Source organism: Alexandromys fortis, unplaced genomic scaffold, assembly GCF_014885135.2.
Source record: "Alexandromys fortis isolate MF-2015 unplaced genomic scaffold, M_Fortis_MF-2015_v1.1 scaffold_473, whole genome shotgun sequence".
Lineage (NCBI taxonomy): Eukaryota > Metazoa > Chordata > Mammalia > Rodentia > Cricetidae > Alexandromys > Alexandromys fortis.
The window spans coordinates 19466-32461 of NW_026068352.1; the positions used below are offsets into that span (position 1 = coordinate 19466).

Genomic DNA, 12996 nt, shown 5'->3' on the forward strand with positions numbered 1-12996 from the left:
AAAAGGAACTGGACAGGAAACCTCATTTTGATGAGATAAACTAAGTAGAGTTATCAGTGAAGGCAATAGTACAGTTGAGCTTTTATTCAGGCCAACAAGGCAGGGACATCCCTGGGGAGTAATATGCAAATACCATGGACTGCATAACAGTGTACATAGAGAAGACAGTTATGTGGGCTTCTTAAATTTAAAGATGACTCAAATAAATCTTCTTATAGAGCAGGAGTGTAAGTATTAAAATAAAATGTGGTGACAGATATGAGACAAGCAGGATAATGAAAAATTGAGAAAGCATTTCAAATCAGTTGTAACTATAGATTAACAATGTAGTCTTGTTGTCTAATTTGAAATTTATTTAAATTTTGTCTAAAATCACACAGTTAAATTGTAAGGAACTACTGGAACTTATTGAATACTCATAGTTAATTATCCTCCAGGATGAAATCAGCTCCCAGAACTTTGTGCTCCTAATCTCTAGTGCACAACAAAAGTACATGTTGGAAGCAAATCATTCAACTAAGCTATGTGATGATGAGAAACTAAAGAGACATGTGGACCAAAATGACAACTCAGGGAATCCATAAATTACACCTAATTAGCACAAATGACATAACAAGTGCATACCTTGCACAAAAGACAGAACAAGTGCATACCCATTTAAAACCCACCACCTTATAGGCATAAATAATTCAACCCTCATATAAAATGACTAAAAAATATCACAAAGATGGATGTAATCATGAAACTAGAGCATCTTAGAGAATAATGTAGGGAAAGTCTAGCTAGTATAAGGTTTTTAGGTGTCTTAGTACAATGCCAAACTGATGATTCATGTATGAAACTATATGTTAGAATTTAATAACATGCCATAATTCATTTGTAAAAAACATTGGCAAGAGACTTGCACATTTTCAAAACTCTCTTTCATAAATTACTATCATCTTAAATATACAACCAACTCTTCAGTTTGACAATGATTTCAAATAATCATTTTATTCATATTTACATTATGTATTTATGGTTAAATTATAATAAATGTACATTATTTTAAAAAACGATGCAATGTACTAGGATTACACTTCATTAAGGAGAATATGCACATCATATCCTCAAAATACAGCATCATTACATCACATTCATTATTTTAGTGTGAGAAAATAAATGATAAATTATATGGTACTGGTGCAAATAAATAAAGAAAGTTATAAACTGCTATGTATCTGTAAGAATACTGAAAATACTGAAGACTGACAAATCAAAATGATTAGTGTAGGAAATTCAATTCTGAGTTTCTCTTCATTTTTTATGAAAATGCAAATTGTGGTATGACTATATAAGACAGCCTGGTGATTTATTACTATATAAAGCAAGTTCTTTATCCTGTCATGAAGCAGATATGATATTTAGATGACCAGGTCTCAATCCACCCATTCTGTTTTTCTTGGAGACAGAGTCAATATTGGTTGCCATGACATTCTGAAAACAGGGAATCTTTCTAAGCCCTTAGTAAGGTATCCAATCTTCAATCAAGAGTATCATCAGGACTCAGTGGCAGTGGATCTGGGACAGATTCCATCCACTCTTACATCAGCTCCTACAAGCCTGGGAACATGGTCACTTAATGTCTACAGCTTCTGAATTGTTGACATAGCCATATGAGTCATCAAACCAAACCTCCCAGAAGTTAGAAGAGTAGACCTGATTTGGACTAACTGCTCCCTCTAGTGAATGTACCTGCTAATATTTTGTATTCTTGTTCTGTTCTGCTTTAAATGCATTCATAGAATTGGAGGGGACTGTCAATAGATCTGCTCTAAATCTAACTGTCCTCTTGTGCCCAAGAGTTGAGATATGACAAATTTCCAGAGTTTTATAAAAAGATAGTGCTCTATTATTTATGTTTATGCAGAGTAATCCTGAAGTGGATTAGATACTACCCATAGTGTCGGTACCAGCAAATATTTTGGTTTTTGAAGTTTTTCTGTCATTTGGCCTTCCCTTCTTCCCCAACCACATTCTCCCAGTTTTGTTAGGTGATTGTGTCTCTTTCCCCTTTTCAGGTGGATATATGGATGTTATTCCTAGGATTCAGATTGTTATTTAGCATCTCAAATGTCATGGACTCATTGTTCTTTGATTTATTGCTAATACCCAGTCATGTGTCAGTACATATCATGCCCATCTTTCTGGGTCTGGGTTACCTAATTCAGGATGATTTCTGAGTTTCATCCATTTGCATGCAAATTAATTGCAAGATGTTTTTTCCCATTGAGTAATACTCCATTGTGTACTTATTCCACATTTTCTTCATCCATTCTTCAGTTGAGGGACATCTAAGTTGTTTCTAGTTGTATTCTATTACAAATAATGCTGCTATAAATATTGTTGAACAAATGTCCTTTAAGTATGGTTGAGCATCCTGGCTATGATTGTGCATCCTTTGGTTATATGCCCAAAGTGGTATTGATGCATTTTAGGGTAGGTTGATTTCCAATTTCCTGAGATACCACCATATTGATTTCCAGAATGGTTGCAATAGCAATGGAGAAGTGTTCCCCTTAATCCACATCCTTTCCAGAATAAGCTATCATTAGTGTTTTTGATCTTAGCTGTTCTGACTGTTTTAAAATAGTATCTGAGACTCATTTTGATTTGCATTTCCCTCATTGCTAAGGATGGTGAACATTCCCCAAAGTGTCTTCTGGCCATATGAGATTCTGATGTTGAGAATTCTTTGTTTAGTTCTGTACACCATTTTTTAAGCTGATTATTTGGAATATTGTTCTCTATTTTCTTGAGTTATATATTTTGAAGAGCAGTCCTCTGTCTCATAATTTTTCTAAATTACTAGGCTGCTTTTGTCTTATAATCTGTGTCCTTTCCTTTACAGAAGCTTCTCAGTTTCAGGTAGTCACATTTATTTATTGTTGTTCTCAGTGTCTGTGCTACTGGTGTTGGAGGGGAAGAAAGGAGTGGAGAGAACTTGTAGGAATGGGATAGTTGAAATGAAATAAGTAAAGAGATGAAAACAAGAAAAGAGGTATTTTGCTTGACGGAGCAATTATGGCATTATTGGGATAGCAAGAAATCTAATACTAGAGACATTACAAGGAATTGACAAGAATGAATACAGCTAAAATTGTAAGCAATAGAGGAGTCTGTGCCCATACTAGCCTTGCCCCGTAGTCAGAATGATGGATATCTTAAATGTCACCATAGAACTTTCATCCAGCAATAGATGGAAATAGAAGCAGAGTCCGGCAGTGGAGCATGGCATTGAGCTCTCAATGTCCAGTTGAAGAGTGTGAGAAGTGAGAATATGATGGGGACACCCACTGGAACAGGTTATTTGAGCTAATAGGGGTTCACTAACTTCAAACAGACAGGGAAGGATTCAGCATAGAACCAAACAAGACCCTCTTAATGTGAGTGACAGCAGTATGATTGGGGCAGACTGAAGGACCACAGGCAATGGCACCAGGATTTATCACCTACTGCTTGTACTGATCTTTTGTGAAACTATTCTTCTTTGATGGATACCATGTTCAGCCTAGAAAGGGTAGGGAATATCTTAGATCTTCCCCAAAGCAATGTGCCTTACCATCTCTGAGGAATGAAAGGGGGTGAGTAGTGGGGGGATGTGGAGGTAAGGAGGAGAGGGGAGAAAGAGGGAACTGGGATTAGTATGTAAACTGAAAAGAGAAAGTTTTTTTTAAAAAAAATAAAAGATAAAAGTTGATTTGGAGAAATGATGGGGACTGTCATTGTAGACAATTTAATTCTAACTGTCTCCTTCTTAGACCTAAGAACTGACATATGAGAAATTTCCACAGATTTTGCTCAAGGGCTATAATGATATTTTATTTATTAAAACATAAATACAAAATCAATATTTTTTTCTATTTTTATTTTAGAGAAGAACTGGGAACATAGTAATAATTTATTCAATAAAATACAAAAATCACTATAAAGAGCATTCTCTTTTATAATTTAGTAATCCTAGCTGTGTTATCCTTGTAAACCATACAGAAACAACAGTCCTATGGACACTGCAGAAAAGACTGTATTAATTCAGGAAATTTCTATCAAAAAAATAACATGTTTGTGGTGAGAGTCATATTATGATTTATGACACAGTGTCTCATAAACTTTTATTTTAAACAATTAATCACAATTTTTGAATATTATAATTTTGCCTTCTATAATCTTTGTGTGGGCCTCAGATGGAAGAAATAGTTCAATGAGGGTTATACTGCCTCCTTCAAATCTAGCTCTTGTTTTCATAGTCACTGTGGTGTTAATGGAGTGACTCCAGGTGTCATCCCTTTTTTATATCCTGCAAATTCTGAAATGTGGGCCAAGGTGAATCTGGCTTCTTTGTTTTTTTTTTTTTATTTCTGTTTGAATGTGTGTGTGTGTTTCTGTTTGTGTGCTTATGTATCTCTGTGTGTATTTATGTGTGATGTTTTGGATTTAATTTGGGTGGGGAGTGCTTCATGTTTTTGTTTTGTTTTCTTGTGATCCAGAGTTTTCTGTGTAATGCGGTTGGGACTGTAACTCACTCTGTAGACAAGGCTGATTTAAAATCCATAGATCCACCTACCTCTGCCTCATGAATACTGGGATTAAAGCCACCTTTTATTATCACCAAGTTAGGTTGGTTATTTTCCTCATAGAAATGCAATAATAACCATTATTAATCAATCATTTTAAGGAAATAGATATTAGAAGTAGGAAATTTTTAGTGCTCATTCACAGGACATTGATCCACACCATGATCTCTCTAGATATGCTCAAGGAAACAAACAATGAGATCTTGATAGTCTTTGCTCAGTGAAACAAAACACTGTATTTTTCCAGCTTATACTCTAAAAACCCTAGAAACTTTTTTTGAAAGATTAAGAATTCCATGTTATATACCAGGAAGGTGAATTGAGAATATCATAATGAACAAAGTTTGCTTAAATACAGTACTGGAAGTACAGGTAGTGAGGAGAGATGAGAATAAATGGTTTTTTGGTGAAGTCAATGATCATTGTGTCTCATATTCAGCAGAAAAAGAAGAATTATTTTGATTATATGATTGAGTTTTATAAATTTTCTTTTATTTAATGAAAAAGTGGCTTAATACTAAATAATCTAGCCAGCAGAATTCTAGTTTTTATTTTAAAATGCTCACTCTTTACATAGATTAAAAGGTGAAGATTTATGGAATACTTGTGGGAATTAATTTGTTATTCAGGTATGACTTTTAAATTGCCAATTAAGGAGTCTTGTAATATCATTTGAGAATCAAAGTATAAGTATGCAGTAACAATCAGTAATTCAATCCCACACCACTTTGGATTTATTATTCAAAGGGTTATTTATTTGAGGAGAAAAGACTTAAAGAACATCCTTCCTACATGACAGCCAGGAAAGCAGTCTAGTCACTGGAACTGGAGTCTGGAGCAATAGGAAGAGAGGAGGCTGCTGCTGCTTTTTAAAGAAAAGAGAACACAACCCAGTGGGCTGATATCTCAAAGGCTATTGGCTGGAGGAGCAGAAGGAGCTCCCTTAGCACCTCCCTCTTTGGTTTAAGTAAGAGGGCTCAAAATTTACTACAAAATTATATACAATAAGAACAAATATACTATTCTAACTAGCTTGGGTCTATTATAATAAGTAACTTGGCCATGTCCTGAGAGAAAAGTAACTACATTTACCTAGTCTTCAAGCCCATCAAAGATCCAAGAAATGAAATAATGTTACCTGAGTAATTAAGAAGTGAAATCAAACAACTTCCAAAGCATACAGCAAATCAGAGACAACTGGCTACCTGGGAAATAACCCAAAGTCATGTATGTAATGTTGAAGCAACCAACTTTGACTAAGGCCTAGAATAACTGACAGATTATTTTTAAAGACAAGAAAATTTTCAAACACATCTTACTCTGTCTTGGCATGATTTGATATTTCTGCTTATCCATTTCCATATACTATTTATTTTGTCAGTAGTTGAGGTATGGGCAGTTCCATACCCAGAGACTGGTTTTACCAAAAAGAAGACAAGCTGCAAGTGGAATGTCTTTCATACTCAATAATCTCTAGGGAATAGATCAGTGTTGCCAGGAAAGATTGTGTCTCACTACCACAGAACTCTAAGTTAAATTAAATGCCATTTTCAACGTTCTTTGAAGAAGTTGAAGATTACCTATTAATACAGAATATAATCTCTATGTATCTAAAGATCCTGATTAGTCTAAGTATAAATATGGCAAACATAGATGACTATTGATCTACAATTCTTAATACCTATCTAACTTAAAGACTAAGACAATAAACAACTGTGCAATAATTGAGGACGATTACCTCCAAATGTAAACAATGTATAAGTATCTTGATCAGAGGTAGAAATGTACACTGCAAGTATTTAAATAAACACATCAATAGATAAAAAGTGTTTTAAACAGAGGTAGAAGCATACATGCATACAATATTCAATATAATTTATCTTTGGATACAATGTGATTGACTATAAACAATAACTCAAAAAAACCAATCTATTATCCCATCATCAATTTTCCTTTTTTTAAAAAGATCCCTGAGCTTATAAAACTTCTCCGCCAACCCTCAAACGTATACCAACTATAATCAACCCCTAAATGATGTCCCTAAGTCCTAGGACAAACTTTCCTGGGAGAGGGAACGTTGTCTTCTAGAATTACTTCCAGCTGTCAAGGGGGCAACATTCTTTCTAGGGGATCCTGTGAAAGTAAAATAATGGTGAAATTTCATGATCAATGTCTTTTAAAATTGCTAATAGTCTCTGAGTATTTTGTGGAGGTCTGGCCAAAATGTTGTAAAAGATGTGCAGAATTTCAGCTAATTAAGTTGGAACCATCTTGTGTAGCTGGTACCTGAAATAGGTCTTGTAGTAGCACTATCAGTATTATGACATCAAACCAACCAGGTGGAGTTGTTGTTATGGGGCCCCATCTTCTTCCTGAAAAATTCAAATATCACTGCAGGGAAAACTCATTGTTCATTGTGGAAAACTTAAGCATTATTCATATAGACATATACAGATGTATATATTCAATCAAAGACATGATAAAGACAAAAATAGATATGAAGAAAAACTAGAGTTTCTTAACTTGCCAAAATACATAGGTAGTTTGGACACAATAGAGGTCATTGTTAACATGGATATGTTAGCTCTAGTATTAGAACTTAATAGATGGACTTCATGGACAGGTGTGAAATCAAGTATAACTGAGTGTGAAAGCATCTTTCAGAATATGAAGGAAATAAATATTTTCAGCAAATTTAGGTTCTGAGAAAGTGTAGTTACCATCTAGATATAGGTCATGTTTTGGAATTAGTAAAAATTGATTACATTACACCACAGCTTTCCTCATGGTAGTCTACATAGAAAACAAATATTAATAATCTAGTGGATATTCAAAACTGGTTTATAATCATTAGTCTCACTTAAAAGGAGAAGTAGAAGTGAAGTTATTTGAATCTTGTATTTAGAACTAAGCTTTCAAAAGGTGAATTAGTGATTTCAGGTATTTAGTTATTAAACAAAAGTATACAATCACTGTGTAGCTATAGCACACAGAAATTTCACATGAACAAAGAGGTATCTTTTTTCACAAATCCTGATTCAAGTGGTCTATCCAGAGACTGACTTGTGCATGCTTCAACATGGGGAATGAAAGGTGATGGAGAAGAGGTTTCTGTGTGTTGGTGTTTGAAAACTGGGTACATCACAGGTATTCAAGAATAACAGTGGGATTTTCGTCTCCTGAGACATTTCTGTTGACATTAATATCACTAAATTTTTCTCAGTTAGCAAATAAAACTTTGTGTAATAATGAAAAGACAACATTAGAGCCATTTTAAAACATAAACAGCTTTGCCTATCTGAGGTGTTTAATGACTGCTTAGGCATAAGCCACGCCAAGGCTAACTCATACTGACAGGTTTTCAAAATGTCCTTTTAAAAATGTTATGGATATGAATATTCTGTCTGCTTTCACGTGAGTGTGTTATGATGCACTTGGAGGTCAGAAGAGGACATTACACCCTCTGGAGTTACATATACACATAGTTTTCAGCTGCCATGTAGATTTTGAGAAACTAACCCAGGGTTTTTGTCAATAAAAAAAAAATGTTCTTGACACTGAAAGATCTCTCCGTCCCCTGTTCCATTTTTTTAACTTACATACTTTGTGTATATTTTCCTATAGAATTTATTCATCCCAACTATCTATCACCATGGCCTTCAGAGTAGAATAAATATGCAAATTCATCTTCATAATCTGAAGTTGATGACATATATTACTAAAGAAATGAGATTTTTCTAGTCTTTGCAAAATAGATGTTTAAAGAGCAACAAAGTTAATGAGTTGAAAGAATGGTGACAAAACCATTGGGATTACAGAAACCCTGGTCCTGAGCTAGGGTGAGCAGAGGAGGAGGCACTATGGCAGGCTGCCCAGCACTGTGGAGCAAAGCCAACAGGCTTGCGTTATTGCCTAGCAGCTGCCAGAGGCTGCAGGAAGCACCCTGTAAGTAGCGGTGGCAAGTGCGAGTGGCCTGGTGCAGGAAGCGGTGCAGGAGCAGCATGGAAAGCAGCTGGTTCGGGCGGACGTCATCATGGAGGAGAAATTGTTCACCAAGGAGCTGGACCAGTGCATCGAGCAGCTGTAGGAGTGCAAGCAGCTCTCTGAGTCCCAGGTCAAGAGCCTCTGTGAGAATGCTAAAGAAATCCTGACAAAGGAATCCAAAGTTCAAGTTCAAGAGGTTCAATTTCCAGTCACTGTGTATGAAGATGTACATGGGCAACTTCATGACCTCATGGAACTCTTTAGAATTGGTGATAAATCACTAGATACAAATTACTTGTTTATGGGAGACTATGTGGACTCAGTTGAAACAGTTACACTGCCCGTAGTTCTTATGGGATTCATTAGAACAGATCACACAGAGTTATGGTTTCTACAATGAGTATTTAAAGAAATATGGAAATGCAAACATTTGGAAATTCTTCACAGACATTTTTGACTACCTTCCTCTCACTGCCTTGGTGGATGGGCAGATCTTTTCTACGTGGTGGTCTGTCACCATCCATAGACACACTGGATCACATCTGAGCACTTGATTGCCTACAAGAAGTTTCTTATGAGGGTCCAATGTGTGACTTGCTGTTGTCAGATCCAGACGGCCATGGTGGCTGGGGGATATCTCCTCGAGTAGCTGGTTATACCTTTGGATAAGATATTTCTGAGACATTTAATCATGCCAATGGCCTCACATTGGTGTCCAGAGTTCACCAGCTGGTAATGGAGGATTATAACGGGTGCCATGACAGAAATGTAGTAACAATTTTCAGTGTTCCAAACTATTGCTATCTTTGGGATAACCAAGCTGCAATCATGAAACTTGACAACATTCTTAAGTATTCTTTCTTGCAGTTTGATCCAGCACCTCACAGAGGTGAGCCACATGTTGCTCATCGTACCCCAGACTACTTCCTATAATGGAAATTTAAATGTGTACAGCATTGCCATGAACCGTATATTGACCTCATGGAAATGGGAAGAGCAAAGGTAACTTCAAAGTGTCAGAAAATAGTTAACATACAAAAAAACATGTTTTCACATGGACCAAAAGATGTGCCATATAAAAATACAAAAAGCCTCTTGTCATCAACAGCTGTGACTACTTTAGAATAAACCAGTTCATTGCATGCCAACGCAACATTGTTGGTCACAAATCCAGTTTCTGGCATAGTGTTATTTGTAGTTACTTTTGCTCTGTAGGAGCAGTGGGCTTTGTCCAGCCATCCAGATAGCTTTACACCGGAAATACTTACGCGGAAACTGTATTCATTTAAACACTGCCTGGCCCATTAGTTTCAGCCTCTCATTGGGTAATTCTCACATCTTGCTTTAACCCATATTTAGTAATCTGTGTAGCACCACGAGGTGGTGGCTTATCAGGAAAGATCTTAACCTGCCTCTGTCTCAGAGAGGAGAGGCATGGCATCTGATTCACTTCCATTCTTACCAGCATTCTGTTTTGTCTTCCCTGCCTGACCTATCAGGCCAAGCAGGTTTCTTTATTAATTAACCAACGAAAGCAACAGAGAGAAAGAAGACACTCCTACATCATTGCTTTCTTGAGAGACTGCAGAAATAGGATGTAAACATTAACACCCATGAGTCCAGTAGACTTCCACTTAGCTATAGCTTACTCAGCATGACTGTAGATAAGGATAGCAGACAATCATTGGATTGTTTCTTTTCAGAGATACCATTTAATTTAATTATATGATTTGTCTGCACTCGGTTTATTCCCTTCTCCAATCTCAGCCCCACATTGTACTTTGCTGTTGTTGGAAACACTGGAGAGTTATTTTGGATAGAACTGTTTCCCTTTCTGTAAGATGATGTCACTGCATAGTCAATACAGTGTTTTCATAATAAACTTGAGAACGAAGAAAGTAAAAAAAAAAAAAAAAATGGAATTGAGGAATGGATTCAAAGCAACTACTGTAGTGATGGTGTCAGGATCACAATGATTTTATATTGAATAAATGTGGTTTTATCTTGCCTTGCATACATTACAAAGTGACTGTTACTTTCCAAATATTTTGCTTAAGAAATTAAAGTGAGTCTGACAAAAATTAAATAAATAAATCCAAACACACACACACAACTGACACACACCTTCAAGCATGAAGTTTACGACACTGTTTATAAACGTTTTGAAACACTGATTTAGTCTTTCACAACGGCTGAAGTCAAGGACAGGTTCTCAGGGAATGTGTGTTAACAAGGATTCCATGCCTTGCTGAACAAGAACAATGTGAGAATTGTGTGTCTTTTAATTTTAACTTTTTCAATATATTTAAAGAAATTTTTTAAACTTTTTTTCAGAAGGACAGATGTGATTTTTTCAAGTTCTATCTTAGTCTGTTATTCAGAAGTAAGCATGTTAATTATTTACATATTTAATTTATTTACACATGGCATTAATTAATGTCAAATTTGATTTTTTTCTGGTTATAGAAGATACAAAATATAATTTTATTTTTTGTTTTTAAGATTTATTTTCTGGTGTATAATGCTTTATATTTTGGGCCTTATTTTTTTTTTTTACTAATAGAAATAAGGTATTCTCTGAAACAAATGTGAAACTTTTGCACAAGTATTTGTTAAGAATATTTGGTCAGTAGTGTTCACTTATGTAGTCTTTATTTTTTGGTGATAAGTTAATTAAAGGGAAATACTAGAGATTCAGCTTCCATTGTATGGGAACTCATGTCTCACTGTAGGTCCTGAAATATTTTCTTCATTATCAATTTTGTTGTTGTGAAAAGAGTGTAAATATGCTCATAAAGAGTCTAGAAGTACTCTCTTAACTTTTTATATTAACTGCTTAGTTGTAATACACTAAACACAATGTATCACTTGGCTTTTTCCAAGCTTGGGAAATAATCCAAATGTTTCCTTTTAATTGAATTTCTAAGTAGCATCAGTGAACTTCATGTTGTAGTGCATTTCATTTGTATTTTAATAAGTAAAGATTTCCTTGAATATCAGACAATTAATATAGTCACATTGACCAGACTTACAAACCAGGTAGCAGTGGCACAAAACTTTTATCCCTGTCCACAATGACTCACACCTTTAATCCCAGAATCCGCACTTAAATGTCATAGAAGCCAGGTAATACTGGTGAATGTCCTCAATCCTGAAACTACAAAAAATTATAAAATATAAGGAGACAGCTCTGATTCTCAATCTCATTCTGATGATTTGAGGATTCCTGTTAGCAAGATCATCATTTCTGGACTAAAGTCAAGGTAAGAGCCAGTGGCTGGCTGCTTTAATATTCTGGTCTTTGGGTTGAACTCCAATATCTGTCTTTGAGTTTCATTAATTTTATTGCATAAGGCAATTAAGATGACCTGTGGTGGATTATAATTATCACTAATCATAAAAATTCATGATTTATATTCCATTTTTTCAATGTTTGTTCCTATGTTTAATATATTTGGGGGGGAATTCTGAATCACCCATTCAAGAAAACATTTTTTTTTCTTTTTTATTAATACTTAAAAAAATACCAATCCAAATTCCCACTCCCTCCGCTCCTTTAGTCCCATCCCTTTCTAAGCGTAGTCCTGCCCCCCAAACCATCCAACCCTAATGGGAGTGTCATGCACCCTACCCTGTGGAAAATCCAAGGCCCTCCCTACTACATCTAGGTTGAACAAGGTTTACATTCAAAGAGAATATGATCTCATGAAGCCAGTTTCTTCAGTAGAATCACATCTCAGTGTCACTATCAGTGGCCCCTCAGAGTGCCCCAACAGTCAACACACTTTACAGGGGCATAGTTGTTCCCATGTGCCTTCTCTCCCTGTCCAGTTGGAGTTAGTGAGCTCCCATGAGTTCAAACAAACTGTCTCAGTGGATGACCTCATTATGGTCTTGAATTCCTTGCTCATACTCTCACTCTTTCCACTCTTCAACTGGATCTTTGAAGCTCAGTCCAGTGCTCCAATATGGGTCATTACCTCTGTACTCATCTGTTGTTGGATGAACAGATGGAAGAAAACATTAATTGAAAACTTCCCTACTTGTTGCTTATCATTACTGAGCAAAACCCTACACTTCTCTATCAATCAACAGAAATATGTATCAAGGAGGAGAATTATGATTTAAAATTAATGATAGAAGGGAGGAATGGATAGAGATGGAGTAGAGAGAGAATTAAAACTATTTTAAATAAATGACAGCAGCAACTTTTATACAGAAATGAATTCCTGAAGGTGAATCTTTTAAGGTTATGATCTTAAAAGTCTGTGGCTTTCTAAACAACAACTCCATAAAAGAGAAGATTTGAAAATAGGAGGGCGCCGGGCAGTGGTGGCACATGCCTTTAATCCCAGCACTCGGGAGGCAGAGGCAGGAGGATCTCTGTGAGTTCGAGACC

General features: G+C 35.7%; 1 pseudogene; it reads left to right on the forward strand.

Annotated features, from left to right (window-relative positions):
• Window positions 1–8646: 8646 nt before the first annotated feature.
• Window positions 8647–9530, forward strand: LOC126495344 (serine/threonine-protein phosphatase 2A catalytic subunit alpha isoform-like; annotated as a pseudogene).
• The last annotated feature ends 3466 nt before the right edge of the window (window positions 9531–12996 follow it).